This window comes from Thermobia domestica, chromosome 7, assembly GCF_964235325.1.
Source record: "Thermobia domestica chromosome 7, izTheDome1.hap1.1, whole genome shotgun sequence".
Classification (NCBI taxonomy): Eukaryota; Metazoa; Arthropoda; class Insecta; order Zygentoma; family Lepismatidae; genus Thermobia; species Thermobia domestica.
In genome coordinates this window covers 139,494,522-139,509,935 of record NC_137460.1, presented here as the reverse complement: position 1 = coordinate 139,509,935, position 15,414 = coordinate 139,494,522, and the positions used below count along the sequence as shown (strand labels likewise).

The following is a 15,414-nucleotide window of genomic DNA, read 5'->3' as shown; positions in this document are numbered from 1 at the left end:
CGATCGTTTTTTTTTTTTTTTTTTTTTTTAGTGTTATCTCTCTCGCGCTACAACAATATGAAGTACTGATTTTACCCACACTTCTGATAAATTTTATCACGGCTATTTTTTGCTGCCTCTTATGCATTACATTTGGGCAACATTTATTTTAATATACTTTATGGCTTTTATCGTTAGCTAACGGCACAATTGAAACTTAATTGATAGCTTATTTCTATCTTTCTGCTTGAACGTGGTCTTATTCAATGATATCCCTCATGTATTCTTTTTTATAGTATTGAAGTTAGGCTTTTATTTCTAAAATTTATCATGAAATTATTTGTTTTTGTCTTGATAAGGCCTTGATGGCGTTAGTTTCTATTTACATTCTGAATATAACCTTGATAAAAATGAAGATAACCTTCACCCATGTAATCAAGCATCGCGTGCGAACCTTAATGGTGAATAAACTAAATTTCTCAACCCTTTGTACGTTGCTTACTTCCCCCTCCACTCGTGTTTGATGCCATAAAATTCTTGGTATTACATGGTATCCTTCTGTTTAACGTACTCCCCTGTAAATGATAATCTTGTTTCTAAGTTGGTCATTTACTTTTTTCAATACAAAACTAGAGACCTTGCACTTCTGAACGCACTACTTGTATTGAGGTTTATGTTTTAAGTTAATTTTTATTTTATTGTGCAGGTTTTTCCGCCACAGGATTCTAGACTTAACAAAGTAAACGAACATATGTTGTATTTTCATTGGTATCAACACACTCTTGGGACTAATCGCAAAGTAGATTGAACTCGCCTATTTGTGGAATTGGTATCAAGGACAATGGTTTACAAGACAGTTTCTTTTCTTCATAGAAATTCTCAGTTTCCTAGTGCATATAGCAATTCCTGTTGATCACAATACATCATCCGCTGTTTTTCCCGCGTGACGCTTACTACCCGTATCTCAGATTACGAACGATCTTTGATCTATCGTTATTTGAAATTAACAAGTCTTGGTATTTTTTATTGCCTTATCGCACGAGCTCGGCTTGACGATATAACCGTCAAACAATTATATGTATATTATACTTCTCCCCTATAACGTTCCTATTATTATACTTAAATTTCCTACTATTAACTGGTCTCAAATCTGGACTAACATTTCTTCCCCAGTTTCATCTTCACACTTACGTTCTCTGTGGTATATATTAGTGAAATATTTATTGTTAACAAATGCATGAGCTTCTGCCCTTGGGAATTTCACTGTTTCCCTCTGCTATATTTGTTGCATAACCGACACCCTTCCTCAGCGTCTTCGTATGTACACTAGTATATACCTTATTTGGCAGAAATAGACTCAGATTATTATCTCAGTTATTCCTACTGCATAACTTGTGACGATACAATTTTAAGCCCGACATTTTTTCCCTCCAGTTGAACAAATTTTTGTGTGGTTCAGGGGTTACATCTGCTTATCTTTTCCTTCATCCTTCCAAGAAATTGTCGTCTGATTTATACACTTCTTGTCTGCCTTATTACTTTTCGTGTATACCTCTACACCAAGTCCGCTCAATATTATTAGGCTGTATATTGATGCCTTACTCTTTTTACAAAATCCTATTATTATTACGTAATTTCTTGTATTCCTTATTATTTATTGCACTCTTGTAATTTTTATTTTGTAACTAGGTAGTATGTGATATTTTAATAAATGCAAATTAAGAAAGTGTTAGAACCTTAATTTCAGGTGCACGGTTTCACTGAGCTAGCGTCGAGTTCCCTTTCTAGCGGAAAACAACCGCGTGTGGTGGCTTTCTCGGAGTTCTTCAGTTTCCTCCGACATTATTCATTCCATCATTCCATTCACTTCTCATCATAACCATCTCCTTTAGCCTAGCCGGCATAACCATGGGGGAAAAATTCAAAGGTTTGCAATTACAAGAAATATGTTAATCAATGTAAAGAAAATAAATAATCATATATATATTAGGGTGGGCCGAAAAAAATTTTTTCAGATATTCAGGATTGAGTAGATTGGTACGAAATGAAGCCATGTCAAATATGTTGATTTTAAAACAATATGTAACCGGGCCCCCGTGGCCTTAAAGTTCCCAATGCTTTGTTCAAATAAAATGGTTTTAGGTAATAATAACATTTTACCAGACAATACTATTAATACATAAACATGAAGTACATGGTTTCAATATACGCAAATGACTATTAAGAGCTTAACTAACTTTAATAATTACTATATTAACACACGAAAAACCTTTGTGTTGAGCCCAGCTCAGAACTCTCAAACTTTACGAGAATATAACTTTTTCGCATCTGGATGCAAAATACAAGACACTGGCTTTCCGAAGGCGGCGCTTACATTGCTGAATTCAAATAAATTAGAAACAATATGGCTGCGAGCCTCTCTTCCTGTATTGTCTTGACTTCGAATTAAGCATATGATTTTGAATTACAACTCATAATGCAAAACGATCATTAACCCCATTAAGAAATGAGATATACCCCATTAAGACCCAAACTAAAGAAATTTAAGAACGGTGCTCAGAAGTTATGTGATATTTTCTCTTGCAAATGCTGTGATAGATTAACCTGTAAGTGTGGTAAATCAAATTAAATACCGCTTTTGGAGTGGGAGCTCATATTAGATTAGAGAAATCAGAGACAAATGATGAGTTGCAATGTAGATGAAGCAGAAACTCATAGGCTCAAAAGAAAGCATGACACACAGATCGATTATGACGCTGCGGTACCAATTACAAGAGGGTTACAATCATTAGCCTCAATCCCGTACTTGGAACATACATTAAGCGGTTCCACCCCGAATCCAGACGATGAAAAGTTTGCATGGAGCTATCGTTTAGAGAATAAAATCTAAAGTAAACCTAAATAAACAATAGTAAGCCCTAAACAAATGAGTACCGCAAAAGATTTAACAGATATATCGAATAGGTCGGCTGCTAAAATTGTATCCGCTGTTTTAGAAGATATGAATGTACTGAACAAAACTAAGACAAGGTAGTAGATAAAAACAAAATCCGTACGAAACTAGCAAAAAAAAAAAGAAAAAAGAAAAAAAGAAACCGTCTACAGTGTAAAGCTACTAATTTTAAGGGTCTCTATTTTGATGCCCGAAAATACCAAACTATAGTTCTAATTGACAACAACAATAGGCAAAGCACTGACGAATATGCGGATTATATCAATTTGACCGATTGGTCAGAAGTAATAGTAACGAAACCTCCAATTTCGGCTAACGTATCAACAGAAGAACTAACCGAAATGATTGCGGAAAACAGGAGGTTTCACAGTTTGTCACATTCCCTTTCCACACACAGGATTTGGAGAAGTGTCTAAGGATAGTAACAGAAACTTATTCAGAAGTATGCGGTAGTATTGAACGAGACGGTTATATTCGCGCAAAACTGGAAGCACGAAAGTATCTACCAAGCTTCGGACATAAATCTCAATATTTTGTTCCAAGATTCCGCTAAGGACCTTTAAGTAAGAGGAGGGTGGGTGGGAGGAACTCGCTGAGTAGCCATTTCCACGTGGTGAATTCTGCGCTGGTTTGGTGTTTGTTGGTCAATTTTTCAACCTTACCTTATGTATTTGTGTCCGTACTATTATATCTACTAAACACCAATCAGGTGAAGAGCTGCACATCAGATCAGAACATTTAAAATCCTGGTGTCAAGTTAAAGTATTAGGAATCTTAACGAATTTTCTATACATACTTAAAATAATGGTATATATATTTAAAAAAAAATAATAACACTTTTTGGACCCGCAAGGCCTGGTGAAATATTTTTATTTGCCTCTGTTTTGGGGAAGAACATAGCATTATACAACTTTTGCATGGTACTCAAACTTAATTTTCTGAAAACAAATATTTCAATAATATTTTCACTACTCACAACCATATTTTTTCGGCATTAACGTTCTTTTGGGCTCCCGGGGCCCGGTTAAATATCTTTTTATCCGACTCTGGTTTGGTGAGGAAACATGAAATTATAAATTTTAGACGGTACTCAAATTTAACTTTCTAAAAAAATATATTTCAATAATATTTTCACTATTCACAACTATTTTTTTCAAAATTAACGATCTTTGGGCCCCCGGGGTCCGGTTAAATATCTTTTAATCCGGCTGTTTTGGTGAGGAAACATAATATAACATTATACAACTTTTGCACAGTACTGAAACTTAACTTTCTAAAAATATATTTTAATAATATTTTCATTGGTCGCTACTTTTTTTTGAAAATTAGCGTTCTTTCGGGTCCCCGGGGCCCGTTTAAATATCTTTCTATCCGGCTCTATTTTGGCGAAGAAACATAACGTAATATTATACAACTTTTGCATGGTACTCAAACTTAACTTTCTAAAAAATATATTTTAATAATGTTTTCATTGCTGGCTACTTTTTTAAATTAACGTTCTTTGGGGCCCCCGGGCCCCGGTTAAATATCTTTTAGTACGGCTCTGTTTTGGTGAGGAAACATAATAAAACATTATACAACTTTTGCACGGTACTCAATCTTAATTTTCTAAAAAAAAAAATTTCGCTGTTTTCGGCCCACCCTAATATTTATATATAGTAACGTGGGTCCTGTAACCACGGCATGGCGCGTCCTCAGGTTGCGGATCGAGGAGAAGGCCTCTAGATATAGAGCTTAGCTGCGAATATTTTGAATAAGCAGTCGCGAACAGCCGACTAAGAGTGGTTCTGCAGCTTGGGGGTTTGAGTAAGACTAACAACCTCATCCTGTAAAAACAGCACTTGTTCAGAAATGTCCACAAAAGCCTAGGAAAAGGACTGATAACTTGGCACGACCTCAGCAAAAGAAAATGGACATGAGATTTGGAACATGGAATATCAGAAGTCTTTTTAGGGCAGGCACGTTAAAATAAGTAAGGAGTGAGTTACAGAAATACAAGATGGACCTAGTAGGAGTTCAGGAAGTTAGGTGGGAAGGAAATGGATCTGTGAATTCCGGATATTTTACGTTCTTTTACGGGAAAGGAATTTAAAATCACCAGTTAGGAACAGGGTTTTTCGTTTGTAAACTTATATTACCAGCAATTAAACAGGTTGAATTTGTTAGTGACAGACTTTCTTTTATTACTCTTAAAGGAAGTGGTTTGATATTATTGTCTTAAATGTACATGCCCCAAATGAAGATAAGAATGACGATATAAAAGACATTTTTTTACGAAGAAGTGGAACAGATATTTGACCAACTCCCGCGATACCATATGAAAATTCTTTTAGAGGATTTCAATACGAAGGTAGGACGAGAGGATATTTTCAAACCTATTTTAGGGAACGAAATTCTGCATAAGGAAAGTAATGATAGACTCGTGAACTTTGCAACATCCAAAAACTTAATCGTGAAGAGTACAAAATTCCCACATGGTGACGTTCATAAATATACTTGGACATCACCAGACGGAAAAACACATAATCAAATTGAACACGTGATAGTAGATAGAGGAAGGCAATCTAGCATAATTAATGTTCAGTCCTTTAGGGGTCTGATTGCGACACTGATCACTACCTGGAGCAGTGATAATACGAGAGAGTTTATCGTTGATAAAAGTAACATTCATAATCCGAAAACGAAGAGATTCAATTTCAAGCAAACACAGGAGAGCCAGGTAAGAGAGAAATACCAGATTGATGTTTCGAATAGATTCTCGGCTTTCGAACATTCGGAGTGCAATAGCGTTGAAGATACCTGTATTAAAATTAGAGATAGCATTAAAATTTCAGCAAAAAAAATGGACACGTGGAAATACGTAGGAACAAACCCTGGTTCGACCATGAATGCATAAAACTAGCAGAGAAGGGAAAACAGGCAAAATTACGCTGGCTACTAAAACCGAATGAAATAACAAATACACAAAGATATCGGTCAGGGACCTTGCGAAACGTTTGGAACAAAGAAATGCGATTTTCTGGATGCTAAATTAAGGAACTAGAAGACCATGGTAAAAATAAAAACATCCGGGCCATGTAGAAGGGGATCAATGAATTTTAAAAAAGCTATGGACCTCGTGCTTAAATATTAAAGAAATCTGCGGGTACAGTCCTCACTGACACGGATAGCATTTTAAATAGATGGAAAGATTTTTTGACGATTTGTTTAGCACGCAACCAAAAACTAGTGTGCATGGAGAAAAGGAGATACACACCGCAGAACCGTATATTCCAGAACCCAACCGAATAGAAATAGAAACAGCTATAAAAAAATTAAAGAAACACAAATCTCCGGGTGTAGATGAAATTCATGCTGAGTTAATTTAATTCATTCTCCCCCTCTGGAACAAGTAAGAATTGCCACAAGAGTAGAAAGAATCAATCATTGTTCCAATTCACAACAAAGGCGACAAAACTGACTGTAATAATTATCAAGGCATTTCTCTTCTTGCCACATCCTATAAAATGCTTTCAAATATTCTGTTAGCAAGACTGACCGCATACGCAGATTAAATTATTGGAGATATCAGTGCGGATTTAGACGAAATCGATCAACTATCGCCCAAATATTTACTATTCGCCAATTGCTCGAAAAAAGTGGGAATACAATACCCCGGTACATCAACTATTAGAAAGGCGACGACTCGGTTAGGAGAGAAACGTTATACAACGTTCTTACAGGACTTGGAATACCAAGAAAGCTAATTTGATTAATTAAGATATGTTTAAATCAATCCCTAAGTAAAGTCCAGTAGGAAAATTTTTGTCCACGAGCTTTCACGTCGAATATGGCCTCAAACAAGGAGATGCGTTGTCGCTATTATTATTTAACTGTGTACTGAATACGCTATAAGGAAAATCCAAGATAGCACCAGGGCCTACAGTTGAACGGTATTTACCAGGCTATGGCATATGCTGATGATGTAAATTTAATAGGGGATGATAGGAGAACAATAGAAACAAATACAGAGATCTTCTTAATGGCCTGCAGGGAAATGTGTTTAGAAGTAAATGCAGAAAAAAATAAATACATGGAAGTGTGTCGGGACCGTAATACAGCAAATTATGGATGAGTTAAAATAATAAATAATACTTTTGATAAAGTGGATAGTTTCTAATATCTGCGATCAATATTAACAGATGAAAATAATATTCACGGAGAAATGAAATGTCGACAAAAAGCAGAGAATTCGTGTTAATATTCGGTTCAAAATCTCTTGTCGTCGCGAATTCTGTACAGGAATTTGAAGCTTAAAATATAGAAGGCAATAATTGTCCCTATTGTTATTTATGGTTGCGAAACATGGTCACTTACTCTGAGGGAAGAACATAGACTGAAATTATTTGAGAACACGAATCTGACGCGAATATTCGGACACAGGAGGAACGGGAAAGGAGAATGGTGGAAACTTCATAACGAGGAACTACATAATTTATGTGGTTTATCCAACAGTGTTAGGGTCAACAAGTCTAGGAGGCATCGGTGGGCGGGTCATGTAGCTAGAATGGAAGAAACTATATACATATATATACAGAGGTTGTTCAGCCTACGTTTGGCCGATTTCGATTCTTCCCCTTCCAGTCAGATTGGAATCAACCGACCTGGCTCGTGGCGTCCTGCAGTGTTGTTCAGTGGCTTCCTGGGAACGGAGTTGCTTTTCCGCGCGGATGACAATAACACACAACACAGGACCATTGTTGTGAGTGTTGTGTTAAATTTGTTTTCAAGTGTGTGGTTTCCGGTTTGTGACCAAAATGCCGCTCAAACTAAGCCGGTTTTGGGAAGGCTATGTTAAGGTTCTTTATGAGGACCATCTTAGTGTTTCTGTCATTAGAAAACAGTGCAAGAAGAATGGTTGCAACATCAGTTTAAGTAGAATAATAAATGATATTAAAAAGTACAAGGGTAATGAAGCTCCACCATCTGGATCACCAACGATGTTGTCTACGAAGCGGGAATTCACCAAGGCCACCTCCAGCATGCGAAGGAAACGTCGCAAAATGGCAATGCAAGAAAAACTGGCAACACAATCGTCCTTACGTGTCTTTGGGGACTGTGAGCCGGACATTACACCATCAACTCTAGTTGGAAAAAGTCATGAAAGCTCGCGGCCATCTTCTCACAGATGCCCACCAAAAGGAACGAAAATATAACGCCCGGAAGCTGTGCAAACGGCATCTGTGAAACAAACGTGGATGTACGTCCTAACGCTCGATGAAGCATGGATTTACTTTTCCGACTGCGGCAAACCAAGAGTCATGATGTACCAAGATAAATGCGCCAAGAACATAAGGAGGTGGGTCCGTGTCTGTAAAGAATTCTTCCCAAAAGGGTTCATGGTCGTTAGTGGCTACTGTTACCGAAGTAAATTGAAGATTCGTAGGGTGGCAAAGAACAGCAAATAAATTCGCAGTATTTTCAGGAGCAGATCATGCGGCCGATCTACGAACATGAGATTCCAACAATGTACGGAAATGACGCCAATCTGGTGCCCATTCACATGAACAAGGCGTCATCACATACCTTACGATCCTGCCACGCATTCTCCAGGGAGATGGAAGAGGCAAGTGGTATACAGGTGATCATTTCAATGAGATCCCTGTTAAATCTCCAGATGTAAGTCTTATGTACAATTGTGGACTTGGATTGCTGAAGCGGGCTTCGGGAAAACACCTGTGGAAGGATTTTGGAAAGCTGTGCAAAGGGAATGTGACAAGATTACCAATTCCAGTTCTTTAGAGAAGCCTACTAAACTGGAAATTACGCTGTCGGGCTATTGTTAGAAACCAAGGAAAACACATCGAGCACTTACGGACCTAGCGCCATGCATTCATCTAAATTTTTAGATAAGTCTAAATTGGCGAAATGTAGACTAAACAACCTCTCTCTCTCCCTCTCTCTCTCTCTCTCTCTCTCTCTCTCTCTCTCTCTATATATATATATATATATATATATATATATATATATATATATATATATATATATATATATATATCCTCACGGCATTGTCAAGGCTCTATATTTGAATTTCACATTTAAAGTTGCAACCGGGTGTTTCTCGCTGCCGTATTTGTTTGCCCGATCATCACCCTTGCTCTTCGCGCGCAGAGTCATTCGAAGAACTGAAACCGTACTCTCTACAAACAGTTTATTGTTGTGAACTCGGAAAGCCTGGTACTTCTGCTTGTCAAAGTCAAAAGGTGGGAGAAAAGAGGATGTGTAGAATGTCAAGAGGGTACAACAGTGACTGATACTTGTAAGAAACATATTCATTTGTAGTTCGTGCACATTCCGCGTGTAGCGCTACTGTGGCAGAACGTATATTGTAACTGTATAACTCTTGTACACCGCTTGTAGGTCTATTGGTGTAAGTGACGACCGAAACAATGTTGTCAGCTCTGATTGCGATAAGGCACTGCTGTGCTGCTTTTGCTTTTCTTTTTTGTTCTTTGTCATTTGTGAGACGCCAAACATGTTGTTTTTGCTTGTTGCACGCGCTGAACTGGTTCCTGCGGAGCGAAGTATTTAAGAAGTTAACTACATATTCTTATTTTGCGATAGAAATATGATAAGTACTTTGAATTATAATACGGATTTAAATTGGTTAACTGTTGAAAAAACACGAAAATAATTTATATTTGTAAATGTATATTAGTCGAGGACGTAGCTACTGACAGTGTTGCAGGTACGTAGCCAGGATTTCGTGGAAGGAGGGTCCGTGACATGAAATACTGTGGTCATCACAAAAGGGGCTCGATCACACGAAACTATTTTACTGGAACATCCATTGGTTCGTTTAGCTAGGATTTCGTAACGCTGTTGGATGGGGAGTGTCATGAAATTCTGAAGGCCCAGTACCTCGATCAATTTGAACTACTTTAGTATCAACATATTGGTTTGTTAGGACAATAAAATGAGGATATGTTGGCAAGTATTTTAATAACAAACTATGAAAAATTTCGAGCAAAATAATAAAAACAAATATATTGAAAAAGATTTTGAAATATTTACGTTCTTCTCCTGTTTATTCAAATATAACAATTTTCCTTTCGTTATGACCTCAATTATTATAAAAGGTACATACTGAATACAGTCTTCTAAACTATCTTCTAATTTAAATAAAATAAAGAGTTTGTGTGTTTGTCTGTCTGTGTGCGGCCTGGAGACCAGACGAGTGGACCGAGAGTTACCAAATTATGGTCATGGGTACCTTCGCCCAAGCCCCAGATCAAGACGAAGCGTTTTTTTTTTTTAAATTTCCAAACAGTGGTGTCTCAGCGGGCGTTTACCGGAACCAGCTTCGGAACCAGACAAATTGACCGAGAGTTACCAAATTTTAGTCACAAATACCTTGGTCCAGGTTCCAGACCAGAGTTAAACGTTTTGTCGAAATTCGAATCAGGGGGTCTCAGGGGGGTGTTTGTCGGGAATTGTAAAAGTAGTAGAAAATGACCGATATTTATTTATTTATTTATTAAACAATCACCAGATGCAGCTCAGAGGGCATTTTACATTGAATATCCAACAACATTAACAATGGAAAGGATTTGGGAAGGTATCGCCCAGGGCCTGTTTAGTAGGTGCCATCCCGGCATTTGCCTGGTAGGACTAAGGGAAACACTGGAAAACTTCAGTCAGGATGATAGGCAGCGGCATTCAAAGCCACGACTTCCCGAATGCGAAGCCAACGCTCTACCTCTTAAGCTATTAGTGTCGAATTCATATTTTCGCGGTCGCTGAAATCAATGGTGAAACTCCAGTCGCATTAACTTCCAAATTCACGCTATTCGGCTCCGGACCGAGTTCACCGGAGGAAGGGTGAGATACCAAGACATATAAAAGTAATCCAAAATGACCGATATTAGTATCAAAATCATAATCTTCGCGGTCGCTGAGATCAATAGTGATACTCCCACAGGCGTTGACTTTCAAATACAGCCTTTGTGCGAAGCATGAGTATATTCAACTAGTTCTACAATACATGCGTTCCTTCCTCTGTTGAATCAAATGCTAACAGAACTTTCTTTCAACATAATTTTTTGTTTTTATTATTCCGTCAATTACTGTCAGTTCCAAATGACAGGTTAAAGGAGCAACAGAAAATTGTCCTTGAAATACCATGTTTGATATTGCAAGGATGCGATGACGAAAAGTTATGATTAAAAATGTCCATGCTGTTACACAACGATACTTACGCTTTCGAAAGCTTGAAATCCTCCTGACTAGTAGCAGGAATTCTGAGAATTCCATAACTTTTCTTGAGTTTTCAAATTCCCTGACCCTTCCAGAATACCTCGCTTACTTCGCCACCATATTGCTAGTAATACAGATCTCCTCATAAGAAAGAGTAAGCAAAAGCTTCCTGTAGTTTTCTTTTTAATTTTTAACGCTGAGCCTTCTTTTTCTCATTTCGTTTTGTTTTATCCTTCCTTAATTTTTTCATTTGTGGTCTCGAAGGGGGGTCCGGACCAACCAGATCCCCCCTTGGTTACGTGCCTGATTGTTAATTACAGATTTTCTCGTGGAAGAATTTCATTACACTATAGGTGAAAAGCAGTACTGCAAAAGTGCATGTAATACCTATTGAGCAAAATAGGAGACAATGTTCATTTCAGATTTTCCAATGCGGGGGGATTGAATAAACGATGGGTGAATATAGTACTATGAAAATTCTGGTAACTCGGATTGAGCACGCTTGGGAAATGCCCTAGAGGGAATTTCGAAGCTCTAGACCCAAGAGCCACCTCTATAGTCATCACTGACTGCCATTTCAATAATGTGTTTTATGGTCTTATGTCATGTTCCCATCCTTTCCCTGATGGGATCACTGGATACTTGATACTTTTTCTATTCCAAATTTTTGTGCTAGTTTTCTGTCGAAACCTAGAGTTTTGTACTCTCATCTGTTTCGAATTAGTTAATTATTTCAGTTTAGGATTCCATTTCTACATCGAGGTATATGAGACGTAGACTCAAAGATTATGATAAAACTCAAACCCAGTAATCGTCCAAATTTTGTAAGAGACTCCCATTGGGAATGGAACGTGTTACTACATGCACGAAAGGTGCGCGTGCTAGCTATTAGAACATCGGAAATGGCGTCACCATTTTTGAGTCTCTTAAAAATTAAATTGTATTCACATTTTACAAGTTGTGTGTACTTGCAATATAAGAAACCAACATTAATTAAAACTATAAGGAAATTTTAATAAAATCTTTATAAACACTTAAGAATATGTTGAAAAGGCCAGAAATATCTCACTCTCTCTCCCTGCCATGTCGCGGTGCTATTTAAAAGGTATACTTTAATAATAATAATAATAATAATAATAATAATAATAATAATAATAATAATAATAATAATAATAATAATAATAATAATAATAATAATAATAATAATAAACTCTACAGTCGCACCTACAACTTTGGATGGCAAATAGTCTAGCTTTTATTAATGCAAAAGTTTGCATTAATTAAATTCAAAAGTTGCATTCTACCTTCTTTTTTAAATTTTATCAAAAGTACCACTATTCGTCTTAACACTAATGAGAACTATGGATTCGCCTTTAATATCCGTCATTTTCGATTACTTTTAAAATGTCACTCTTCCTGATTCTTCAGGGATAAACTTAAAAGACATGGAAAAAGTCATTATTCATATCAGCGACTGACCCGAAAACTATGGATTCAACACTAATATCGATCATTACAATTATTTTAAAATGTCAGCTCTCCTTTCCCCACTCCTTGGGATGCTAGGGGTTCCTTACTCTCCCGAGTATTTCTTTCCAGATTGTAAGACATATATGAATCAAGTTTAGTTGGAATTAAACCAAGTGTTACATAATTATATAGGGAAAAATGTTTGAAAATTAATAGAGGTGACTCTTGAACTGGAAGTGGCAGATACGACGACTTCCGGTTTAAGATTGATCACTGTAGAGCAAAAGACGTTAGTAGAAATCTAGAAGCTGTTTCTGAAAATCCTAAGAATGCATATTATCTCTGTTCTTAACCTACAACTAAAACAGGAAGTGGTAGCGATTAACAATTTCCTGTTTTTAACGTTGATTACTATGGAAGAAAAACTGTAATAGGTAACAAAACACTGTTTTCTATAATCGATTAACCGTTTGTTCTCATCTCCATTCCTACCCTATACTAAAACCGGATGTGGCAGACATCAACCCTTTCCGGTTTTAACGTTGATCACTGCAGAGCAGAAACCGTAACCCGGTTTTCTACAATCGACTAAGAATACACTTCATCTTCATCCTTCACCCTCTACTAAAACTGGAACAGGTAGATATCAACCTCTATACGGAAGTAGGTAGCAAGACGCAGTTTCCTGCAATCAGTTAATCATCACAAGAATATAATTGTGTCACCAATCCAATCCCGCTACTAACACCGGGAGTGGTATAAATCTACTATCACTTCCTATTTCATTATTAATTAAGAAAATATTGTGTGAGTCTCCTTAATATCTTCACCAGAGTTTATTCAATACAAGTCTTCGTCTCGCTGAAGGCTTTGCCCTCAGACCCGCAGATTTGTTCGGCATAACGCTTTGCATCTCAAACCTGCAATCATCAGTGTTTGCTCGCCTTACGGACTCCCACCTTACACACCTGCAAGTATACTGAATTTCAGTTGAAATACCTGGGGGCTTTGCTCCCAGGCCACCGCGTTTGTTCGGCCTATGGCCTTGCACATTATATATCTGGAAGCATACCAATTTCAGTTGAAATACCACGTTTCATGTCTTCAACTTTACGGGATTCTGAGATATAAAAATCTTAGTATAATAATAATTGTAATATCAACCTCTATTCTCTTCCAAAACCTTTTCTTCCCTTCTAGATCACAATCAAAAACGCTGAAATATGTACGGTATCTAATTATTGGCATTACAGAGTAACATTTATAATAATATTGTCCAGTTAGTGCTTTGGTCCATCTCGTCCGTTACTCCGCACGAAACTCTTGAACGAAACTGAATTAGATTTTTTTTTTTCAATTGATAGCTAACGTAATTATCTGGAAGGAGTTCGTTAGTAGAGGATCATAAAATAGGAGGTTGTGGATCAGAAACAAGGAATGGTAGAAATCAACCATTTTTGCTTAAACGTTGATCATGTAAACCAAAAATGGTAATAGATAGCAAGAAACTGTTTCAGGCAGTCGATTTAGCATCCCAAGAATACCTTTCAACTCCATCCTTAATACTGTATTGAAATAGAAAGTGGCAGAAATAAACAAGTTCCCATTTAACATTGAATGGGGAAAAACGGTAATATATAGCGAGAAGCAATTTTGGGAAATCGACTTAAAGATTTCAAGAACACCTTTCATTTCTATTCTTAACACTTTGATAAAACTAGAACCGATAGAAATCAAGAATTTTTGGTTTACTTTTCATTATTGTGGAGCGAAAGCTGTAATAGATAGCGAGAAGCTGTTATCGACAATTGACTGAGCATCTCAAGAATACATTTTGTCTTTCCATAACACTCTAATAAAATCAGAAGTGACAAGGTGCCTACTAAAATTCCAAAATGAAATTTCATTACCTTTTCTTTAACAAACCATTACATTTAGTAACATTATCAAAAGCGAATTTGAGTGTGACTTGGGCCAATTTTCACGCACGCGATAGAAGCGTGCTTTACTTGTTATTTGATAGCGTCTAAAACAATAGACGTTTTTGGTGGTGAATTTTGACATTTTATAGAACAACACTTACAAGTATGTACTTATATTTGTACAGATAAAATGAATCGTGACCCTAAAGCAAAATTTTGTGACTTTTTCTTGACTTCCATGACCGTTTTCTGATTTCGTGACTTTCTTTAATCCTTTTCGTAACCGATAGACACCCTGGTAATCCAGGATTTAGGATTTAGGATTTAGATTTCTGGGCTTTCGGCATCTAAGGCCATTTAGCCCGTCACGATTTGAGGGATGACGTCCCTCGGCGAGCACACAATCCGGGGAAAGGGAAGGAAGAAAGGATTGGGGAGGGAAGGAGGCGACCTGGGACCTATAAGTTAGGTACCACCCCAGCATTTGCCTGGTGTGAATGAGGAAAACCCAGGAAAACCTCATTCAGGGTGGCTGGCCTGAAAAAGCGTTTTACACTTTTTCGACCGAGTGACCCCACCGGGAATCGAACCCGGGACCGCTCGCACCGAAGGCGAGAGCGTTAGCGACTACGCTACGCGGGGCCACACCCTGGTAATCCAGTATGACTTCCAGGTTCAATGTAATATACATAGAACATGACGTATAAGAGACAGCGAGAAGATTTTTTTTTTAAAAAAAACGAGTTAGTGTTCTTAAAACAGGTATCATCTCTTCTTTTACCCTGTAATCAAACGTAATTATTAGAAATGAACCACTTCCGGTGTTAACGTTCATCGTTGTTCAGTTTTGTTGAA

The 15,414-nt window shown here is 37.2% G+C and overlaps 1 non-coding gene across 1 annotated transcript; it reads right to left on the bottom strand.

Annotated features, from left to right (window-relative positions):
- Positions 1 to 15,128: 15,128 nt before the first annotated feature.
- TRNAR-UCG (transfer RNA arginine (anticodon UCG)) lies at positions 15,129 to 15,203 on the bottom strand. Its single transcript has one exon. It is a non-coding gene; the product is annotated as a tRNA-Arg (tRNA).
- Positions 15,204 to 15,414: the final 211 nt, after the last annotated feature.